At 37.9% G+C, this 10,867-nt stretch overlaps 1 protein-coding gene across 1 annotated transcript in view; it reads left to right on the top strand.

Annotated features, from left to right (window-relative positions):
- LOC118475017 (30S ribosomal protein S7, chloroplastic) overlaps window positions 1–10,590 on the top strand; it is a 14,492-nt gene extending 3,902 nt beyond the window's left edge. Inside the window, exon 1 of the mRNA XM_035963812.1 lies at window positions 1–10,590. This exon is cut by the window's left edge and continues 3,902 nt beyond it. The gene's annotated coding sequence lies outside the window, so the exon portion shown is untranslated.
- Window positions 10,591–10,867: the final 277 nt, after the last annotated feature.

Below are 10,867 nucleotides of genomic sequence, written 5' to 3'. Positions count from 1 at the left end.
AGAATCCAAAAGAGGTTGCTCAGAAGAGATAGATGTATCCCAACCTCTATTGCTCTCGCGTAAAGCCTTTTTTTTACGCGACAGGAAAAAGTGACTACGAATTCCCCTTTTTGTTTGCGAATCCCTGTTTGTATCCTTTGAGCGCACGCCCATAAGTAGCGATCAAGGAAATCGATCAAACGATCCCAATACCGTGAAAGAGAAACTTCCCAGATCCAGGGAAGCTTATCATAAAGGGCTTCAACAAGGGGTTTTATTCGTTCTTTGAGCAAAAAGATAAAGATCGGATAGATTCGAACCGCAATTGCAAAGGTAATAACTACTATGCCAGCCCAAATCATGATCTTCACCAACTTGGATTTGGTTCTCTCGCGAAAATCGCGAGTTGCAGAGATGAGAACCATGAAAAGCAAGATCCCGAATAAGAAAATAGAAACCGAGGAAACCACAAGAGTGAAGACTAGTAGAGTCTCATCTTTTGTCATTCTTTGCTCCTTTTTCACTCAATGATTCATTCGAATTTCCCAACCAAAAATTCTATATGTCTATTCTATGATATTTCTATATATATAGAATATGATATCTAATATGACACCCGATTTGTCAAAGGGATTGGATTGGTGACTTACCCATTCAGTGACTTTGGCACTGGACGTTCCAAAAACGGGTACTATCGGATCGGGTGAATTAGAGAATAGACAGAGGTCCGTTGGCATTTCAGCTTCTCTTCTCCTTTCAGGGCCTATCCGAAAGAGAATCCAGGACCTCTTGGTCCTGAATATCAGAATAGGACGAACGAACCGGCCTCCGCGGATATCTTTGCTTCGGAACAAAACAATTAGCATTAGGCTCGGTCAACTGGAATGTGTATTATCCATATGGGAGATCTTCCAATCGAGAAGATCCATCGATCTGAGACGAAGAGAAAGGGCCCATTTTCTTTACTTATTCAGTTAAACCAAGGATTCGTTATGGAAACAGATAGCAACAACCATTTCATCAGACATGCGTATTTTTGATTATCCGGTGGATTTACACAGTTTCATTAATGCAAATTGTTTGATGTAGTTAGTACTCAGGTTATTCGACGCTCAAGAATTCTTATTTAGGCAGTTCATATCATCCCATACATAGTGTTTTGATCTAAGATTGCAATTCTTCCATGTTTCCGCAGTAGCATATTGTTCCATGGAGCTAGGGTCCAAAATAGGAATCAACAAGTGTTTCCACGACTCTACCGCCCGGCCAATCCTGTTCCACTGAATCCCCTCCCTTTTTCATGGCCACATATCTTTACGGCTAAGGAGTGGGAAATCTTTCTCCTGTTACACAAATGAAATGTTTCATTTCATCCGGGAAAAGCCACCTCTTTCTCCACAAACAATGTCTTTGTCATTTGATCCAGGAGCCTTCCGTTAGATAGGAACAGCTTTGCTAAATACTGAGAACTCTCGGATAGAGTATTAGAATGAAAAGACCATTAATTATATAAGGAAGAGCCCAGGGTTCTAGCCCATTCCCATTCCTAAATCAATAATTCGTAGTGCTTTTGCCTTTCTTGCGTACTCCTGGTGAACCAGTTGCTAGCCATATGTTTAGGAGGCTTTTTTCTCCAGGTACTGGTACTAAGCCGCTTTGCCATCTCTTCATCTTCATCTGCAAAGAATTCTCGACGTGAAAACACAGAGACAAAGGCCTGATCTTTGAATAGGAAAAAGAATGGATCCGAAGGTCCCAAATCAATTGGCTTATTCGAAAAAAGCCTTCTTCTTTGAAAGATATATCTCGTGTCTGGTACTGCATTGTTCCACTCTGCAAGAAGTCCGAATCAGTCTCTTGCACCTCCCCCTTTTTATGATAAATATACCAGAAATAATTCGAATAAATAGCAGTCTCTGACAACTCATCCTCTTTAATCTGCTTGGACCCGCTCCAATACCCATAGGAAAATCCCCAGTCATATTCAGCGTACCTGTCCCTGCAATCAAATAGATTGTCCCAAGGGCCCCATATTCTAGGAGCCCAAGTTATGCTATTGAAAATTCGTTCCTCTAGCAGTTCCGGTTTGACCATTCCGTTCCCTTTTTCAAACTCCACTTCTTTTCATATAGCATCCCTAATCAAAGAGAGAACAATATCCATTTCAAAACATTTCTAACGGATTCCTTGGTTCGGACCGACGAAGTAATGGCACTCGATTATTATCAACCCGACTGCAATCTTTTTCTGTCGGTAAGGATTGCACCAGAGCACCTTCTACTTCTAATAGGCCATGAACTATAGATAGAGAAGAATCATTCTGAGCGAGTCCATAAGAAGCGACCCACTTTTTCATCGGTTCCGGGGGAAGACCAAAGATCTTGCGCGACCGGTCCGCCAGAAAAACTCAAAAGAGAAAGAAGTCTCGTTAATCTCTTCATGCTCGTTCCAAGTTCGAAGTACCGTTTGGCCAAAGAAAAAGCCGCTTCCTGACACGATTGCCTCTTTATATAGATAGATATAGGATCTATGGGGTTATTACTTAGAAGTCTATTTTGTACAAGATCCCCTCCTATCTGATAGAAAAGGGTCCCATGATCCCGAGCCGGTCTTATCTTGGCTCGCAAACCCCAAGTTTGTCTATGAAGAGCTAATCTAATTGTATTAGTTTCTATAATGGATTTCTTATGTGGAATACTAATGGATAGGGCCTCGTTGCTAAGTGCTACAAGATCTAGTGCACTGGAACTCGTGGTTATGGACCCGAATCCTTTAGTATGGAACATTGTCTTTTCCAAGTAAAAACCCCTAGTATATGAAAGAATGAAAAGGTGCTTTCGTTCTTGTGGAATAAGAAGCCCTCGTACCTTAATGAAAGGAAAATAGGAATTTTTCGTTAGGTATTTGACCAAATAGGATTGTCCAGTTCCTATAGAACCTATCACTAAAATACCCGATAGGGCTAAGCGGAACGAAAAGGGTTTTCCATGAGATGGTAAATGAAAACGATTAGCCCCACACGAGGTTTGGGAATAAGTGATTGTCTGATAATGAGCAAGGAATATACGTCTTTCTGCTAAAGAGAATCTATTAAACTCATAATTCATTAGATCCTTGTTAGCAATGTCAACTAGGTATCATAAGTAAATGGATCTCGGTTGTTCAATCCTTTGATAACCAAGGTCATTCTTTGCTAAAGAGAAATGATCACTATGGGTCAGACTCAATAGAATTGGATCCATTCCAAATAGCGAGAATTAGGATTCTTGATCCCTCTCAGTCTCTCTTTCAATTCGAGGATCCGGAGAGGTGTTTTCATAGTCATCTCCGAATATTTGCCATCTCCGAATATTTTCGATTTCATTTTTCTATGATATGTCTTTCTATATGAAAATTGGTTATTTACGATGTACGATGATCCCTGTTAAGCATCCATGGCTGAATGGTTAAAGCGCCCAACTCATAATTGGTAAATTTGCGGGTTCAATTCCTGCTGGATGCACGCGAACGGGAACGGTCTATTGGAATTGGCTCTCTATCCATGGAATCTCATCCATCATCCATACATAACGAATTGGTATGGTATATTCATACCATAACATAAGAACAATAAGAACTCGAATTCTTATCGATACTGGAACTCAGAGCATAGGGGGGAAAGTCGATTTATGGATGGAATCAAATACGCAGTATTTACAGAAAAGAGTCTTCGTTTATTGGGAAAGAATCAATATACTTTTAATGTCGAATCGGGATTCACTAAGACAGAAATAAAGCATTGGGTCGAACTCTTCTTTGGTGTTAAGGTAGTAGCTGTGAATAGCCATCGACTACCCGGAAAGGGTAGAAGAATGGGACCTATTCTGGGACATACAATGCATTACAGACGTATGATCATTACCCTTCAACCGGGTTATTCTATTCCACTTCTAGATAGAGAAACGAACTAAAGGAGAATACTTAATAATACGGCGAAACATTTATACAAAACACCTATCCCGAGCACACGCAAGGGAACCGTAGACAGGCAAGTGAAATCCAATCCACGAAATAAATTGATCCATGGACGGCACCGTTGTGGTAAAGGTCGTAATGCCAGAGGAATCATTACCGCAAGGCATAGAGGGGGAGGTCATAAGCGCCTATACCGTAAAATCGATTTTCGACGGAATCAAAAAGACATATCTGGTAGAATCATAACCATAGAATACGACCCTAATCGAAATGCATACATTTGTCTCATACACTATGGGGATGGTGAGAAGAGATATATTTTACATCCCAGAGGGGCTATAATTGGAGATACTATTGTTTCTGGTACAAAAGTTCCTATATCAATGGGAAATGCCCTACCTTTGAGTGCGGTTTGAACTATTGATTTACGTAATTGGAAGTAACCAATTAGGTTTACGACGAAACCTAGAAATCGATCACTGATCCAATTTGACTACCTCTACGGGATAGACCTCAACAGAAAACTGTTGAGTAACGGCAGCAAGTGATTGAGTTCAGTAGTTCCTCATAGAAAATTATTGACTCTAGAGATATGGTAATATGGAGAAGACAAAATTGTTTGAAGCACGCACAGAACCGGAAGCGCCCCTTGTTTCAAAGAGAGGAGGACGGGTTATTCACATTTAATTTGATGGTCAGAGGCGAATTGAAAGTTAAGCAGTGGTAATTAAGACCCCCGGGTGAAAATAGGGATGTCTCCTACGTTACCCATAATATGTGGAAGTATCGACGTAATTTCATAGAGTCATTCGATCTGAATGCTACATGAAGAACATAAGCCAGATGACGGAACGCGGAGACCTAGGATGTAGAAGATCATAACATGAGCGATTCGGCGGATTTGGATTCCTTTTCTATATATCCACTCATGTGGTACTTCATCATACGATTCATATAAGATCCATCTGTCTAGAGATCGTCATATACATCTAGAAAGCCGTATGCTTTGGAAGAAGCTTGTACAGTTTGGGAAGGGGTTTTTTGAGAAAAAAGAAGAATCTACTTCAACCGATATGCCCTTAGGCACGGCCATACATAACATAGAAATCACACGTGGAAGGGGTGGGCAATTAGCTAGAGCAGCAGGTGCTGTAGCGAAACTGATTGCAAAAGAGGGTAAATTGGCCACTTTAAGATTACCATCTGGGGAGGTCCGTTTGGTATCCCAAAACTGCTTAGCAACAGTCGGACAAGTGGGTAATGTTGGGGTGAACCAAAAAAGTTTGGGTAGAGCCGGATCTAAGTGTTGGCTAGGTAAACGCCCCGTAGTAAGAGGGGTAGTTATGAACCCTGTGGACCACCCCCATGGGGGTGGTGAAGGGAAAGCCCCCATTGGTAGAAAAAAACCCACAACCCCTTGGGGTTATCCTGCGCTTGGAAGAAGAACTAGGAAAAGGAAAAAATATAGTGATAGTTTTATTCTTCGTCGCCGTAAGTAAATACGTAACTAGGAATATGGAAAATTGCATTTTTGGAATTTGCAATAATGCGATGGGCGAACGACGGGAATTGAACCCGCGCATGGTGGATTCACAATCCACTGCCTTGATCCACTTGGCTACATCCGCCCCTTATCCAGCTAAAGGATTTTCTCTTTTTTCCATTCATTATTATTCTATTTATTCTGACCTCCATACCTCGATCGAGATAGTGGACATAGGATGCCACTCTTTAAAATGAAAAAAAGGAGTAATCAGCTGTGACACGAAAAAAAACGAATCCTTTTGTAGCTCGTCATTTATTGGCAAAAATCGAAAAGGTCAATATGAAGGAGGAGAAAGAAATAATAGTAACGTGGTCCCGGGCATCTAGCATTCTACCCGCAATGGTTGGCCATACAATCGCGATTCATAATGGAAAAGAACATATACCTATTTACATAACAAATCCTATGGTAGGTCGCAAATTGGGGGGAATTCGTGCCTACTCGGCATTTCACGAGTTATGAAAGTACAAGAAAAGGATACTAAATCTCGTCGTAATTGAATTCAGAATAGAAAGATTCAGAATAAACAAATTTATAGGATTCAAATAATCAAATAAAGTAAAGGTAGGCGGGTAATAACCTTATTTATGACAAGTTTCAAATTGGTAAAGTATACCCCTAGGATAAAGAAGAAGAAGGGGCTGAGAAAACTCGCAAGAAAAGTTCCAACCGATCGTCTACTTAAATTCGAACGGGTTTTCAAAGCACAAAAACGCATACATATGTCTGTTTTCAAAGCACAAAGAGTTCTAGATGAGATTCGCTGGCGTTACTACGAGGAAACCGTTATGATACTGAATCTCATGCCTTATCGAGCATCGTATCCCATCTTAAAGTTGGTTTATTCGGCAGCAGCAAATGCTACTCATTATAGGGATTTCGACAAAACGAATTTATTCATCACTAAAGCCGAAGTCAGTAGGAGTACTATTATGAAAAAATTCAGACCTCGAGCTCGAGGACGTAGTTATTCTATAAAAAAAACGATGTGTAATATAACAATTGTACTAAATATAGTAAAGAAATCAAAATAATCTTTAGATCAATCTAAGATTTCGATTCCCAGTAAAAAAAAAAGAAATATAATAGAAAAATATGGGACAAAAAATAAATCCACTCGGTTTCAGACTTGGTACAACCCAAAATCACCATTCCTTTTGGTTCGCACAACCAAAAAATTATTCTGAAGGTCTACAGGAAGATAAAAAAATACGGAATTGTATCAAGAACTATATACAAAAGAATAGGAAAAAAGGCTCGAATAGAAAAATGGAATCAGACTCAAGTTCTGAAGTAATTACACATATAGAAATTCAAAAAGAAATCGATACAATCCACGTCATAATCCATATTGGATTCCCCAACTTATTAAAGAAAAAGGGAGCAATCGAAGAATTAGAGAAAGATCTCCAAAAGGAAGTTAATTCTGTAAACCAGAGACTTAATATTGCTATCGAAAAGGTTAAAGAACCTTATAGACAACCTAATATTCTTGCGGAATATATAGCTTTCCAATTAAAAAATAGAGTTTCATTCCGAAAAGCAATGAAAAAAGCTATTGAATTAACTAAAAAAGCGGATATAAAGGGAATAAAAATCCAAATTGCGGGTCGTCTAGCAGGAAAAGAAATTGCACGTGCCGAATGCATCAAAAAGGGTAGACTACCCCTCCAAACAATTCGCGCTAAAATTGATTATTGCTGCTATCCAATTCGAACTATCTATGGAGTATTAGGTGTCAAAATTTGGATATTCGTAGAAGAAGAATAACTAACCATGTCTTCCCATTCCGCCCAGTGATAGAATAAAAAAGACAAGAACCTTGTTTTTCCAAAAATCCCTAAAAAAAAGAAGAAAGTATCCCTCTTTCTATAAGATTTAATGAAAATTAAGAAATCTTTTAATATAATTGCTATGCTTAGTGTGTGACTCGTTAGTTTTTTCTTTAGGGTCAAAAATGGAAAAAAACTTAGTAATGATAGAAAATTAACTAATAACCAACCTATTGCTTCGTATTGTCGAGATCCTAACTAAGAAACAGTCACTATGTGAATAAATACATCTATCAAAAATGAGTAGATCTATCATATAGTTGTAGCAACTGCATTTTTTTCTCTACAAAAGAAACCTGATTCTAGGCTGTGAAGCAAAACTAAAGGGATGTGGATAAAAGGAGGGATGATAGATAGAAGGAAGAAGAATAAGAAAGATATAGGATTCCCATATGTATGGTCTATGAATTACATCATAAAAAAAAGGCAATGTGATAAAGCATCAATATAATAAAATTCTCAAAAAAAAGAGAGAATTCGAAATCGTAACTTGACTTTTGAAACAACAAATAAAAATATAAAGCAATAAATAAAGAGCAGCCGGGTTAATAAAACTGAGAAAATTGACTCGGAAAAAAAAATTGGAAGCTCCATTGCAGGATTCAAACCTAACCATTAAAGGAGAAGCTGTGGGAACGACAAAACCTATGACTACATAGGATTTTATTGAAAAGAATCCTAACACTTCATTGGGTGGGATGGCGGAACAAACCAAAAAAATTGCTTTATTTGATAAGGTTCTAAATTAACAAATAAGACAGGAAAGAGTAAATATTCGCCCGCGAAATCCTTATTGGATTAGAATACTTTACCACGATTCAATAAGAATAAAAAAAAAGGAGATTCCAAAAAAGGAAGGATTACATTTTATATAAATATTGAATTTGGATATATTCTAGATCTTCTTTCTTGACTATATATTTATTTTTCTTTTTTAAGTTTAAGAAAGTCAAAATCAAAAAAACCTAACTTTTTCTATTATATATTGATGTGTATCTATCTATAATATTTTTGAATATTATGGAATTAGAGAAATGACATTCGCACGCTTTCTCATTTCATTCGCGAGGAGCTGGATGAGAAGAAACTCTCATGTCCAGTTTTGTAGTAGAGATGGAACTAAGAAAGAACCATCGACTATAACCCCAAAAGAACTAGATTTCGTAAACAACATAGAGGAAGAATGAAGGGAAAATCCTGCCGAGGCAATCATATTTGTTTTGGTAGATATGCTCTTCAAGTACTTGAACCCGCTTGGATCACCGCGAGACAGATAGAAGCAGGACGAAGAGCAATGACACGATATGCACGTCGTGGTGGAAAAATATGGGTGCGTATATTTCCCGACAAACCGGTTACAATAAGACCCACAGAAACACGTATGGGCTCGGGAAAGGGATCCCCCGAATATTGGGTAGCCGTTGTTAAACCAGGTCGAATACTTTATGAAATGAGCGGAGTATCCGAAACTGTAGCTAGAGCAGCTATCTCTATAGCTGCCAGTAAAATGCCCATACGAAGTCAATTTCTTCGATTAGAGATATAGAACCCCAAAAAGGAATATTGAAGATAAAAAACCCCTGGTTTTTCTTTCTGGAAAGACAATATTTCTTTCATCCTTTTGCATTGAAATAACAAATGGAAATCCAAATAATATGATTCAACCTCAGACCCTTTTAAATGTAGCAGATAACAGTGGAGCTCGAAAATTGATGTGTATTCGAGTCATAGGAGCCGCTGGTAATCAGCGATATGCTCGTATTGGTGATGTTATTATTGCTGTAATCAAAGACGCAGTGCCCCAAATGCCTCTAGAAAGATCCGAAGTAATTCGAGCTGTAATTGTACGTACACGTAAAGAATTCAAAGGCGACGACGGTATAATAATACGCTATGATGACAATGCAGCAGTTATCATTGATCAAAAAGGAAATCCAAAAGGAACTCGAGTTTTTGGCGCGGTTGCCGAAGAATTAAGAGAATTGAATTTGACTAAAATAGTTTCATTAGCTCCTGAAGTATTATAAATACTAGTAGACGAGATATAGATCAAAGAAAAAATTAGTAGATTTTGTCTCACGTATATGCTTAAAAATCCTAAATTTAAAGAAAAGGGAAAACATGTTGATTATAGAAAAATTAGGAGGAACCTAGAATTAGAGTCTTATGGGCAAGGACACTATTGCTGATTTACTAACCTCTATAAGAAACGCAGACATGAATAAAAAAGGAACTGTTCGAGTAGTATCCACAAATATTACCGAAAACATTGTTAAAATACTTCTACGAGAGGGTTTTATTGAAAGTGTTCGGAAACATCAGGAAAGTAACAGATATTTCTTGGTTTCAACTTTGCGACATCAAAGGAGAAAGACTAGAAAGGGAATATATAGAACTAGAACCTTTTTAAAGCGTATCAGCCGACCTGGCTTACGAATTTATGCCAACTATCAAGGAATTCCTAAGGTTTTGGGCGGAATGGGAATTGCTATTCTTTCTACTTCTCGAGGTATAATGACAGATCGAGAAGCTCGACTAAACAGAATTGGGGGAGAAGTTTTATGTTATATATGGTAATGGCCCCACCTATAGTACCCAAATTCTATCTCGAACTTCCTATTTTGAAAATAAAAATAGAAAAATAGGAGAAAAATATATGACAGAAAAAAAAAATAGTAGAGAAAAAAAAAACCCGAGAGAAGCAAAAGTCACTTTCGAAGGTTTAGTTACGGAAGCCCTACCCAACGGAATGTTCCGCGTTCGCCTAGAGAATGACACGATCATCCTGGGCTATATTTCAGGAAAGATCCGGTCTAGTTCTATACGAATACTGATGGGGGATAGGGTCAAAATTGAAATAAGTCGTTATGATTCCAGCAAAGGTCGTATAATTTATAGACTTCCCCATAAGGATTCGAAGCGTACCGAAGACTCGAAGGATACTGAAGATTTGAAGGATACCAAAGATTCAAAGGATTAGGTTTTTCTGGGGTAATAACTTCCAAGTTTCAAAATTTAAGTGAAGAGACTTATTTTTTCCAAAAGAATAGATTCATAGTTTAAGAAAGGAATACCCATATATGAAAATAAGAGCTTCCGTTCGTAAAATTTGTACAAAATGTCGACTGATTCGCAGGCGTGGGCGAATTAGAGTCATTTGTTCCAATCCGAAGCATAAACAAAGACAGGGGTAATCTTTCGAAAAAGAAGCTTTTCTTTCTAATAGCTTTTCTTTCTAATTAAAGTAAAAAGTACCCACGGAAATGCCCAAATTGCAAATAAAAAAAATGAAAGTAAAGGATATATTTTAACCTGAAACGGATATCTTTGTATCTTTTTTCTTTTTGTTATTTCTAACTCATATTTATGAGATAATAAAATATGACAAAAGCTATACCAAAAATAGGTTCACGTAAGAAAGTGCGTATTGGTTTGCGTAGGAATGCCCGTTTTAGTTTACGGAAGAGTGCACGTAGAATAACAAAAGGGATTATTCATGTTCAAGCTAGTTTCAACAATACCATTATAACCGTTACAGACCCACAAGGTCGGGTCG

The sequence above is a fragment of the Zea mays genome, unplaced genomic scaffold (genome assembly GCF_902167145.1).
Source record: "Zea mays cultivar B73 unplaced genomic scaffold, Zm-B73-REFERENCE-NAM-5.0 scaffold_382, whole genome shotgun sequence".
In the NCBI taxonomy this organism is placed as follows: Eukaryota; Viridiplantae; Streptophyta; class Magnoliopsida; order Poales; family Poaceae; genus Zea; species Zea mays.
Note: the sequence above shows the minus strand (reverse complement) of the source record. Positions and strands in the feature narration are given on the sequence as shown.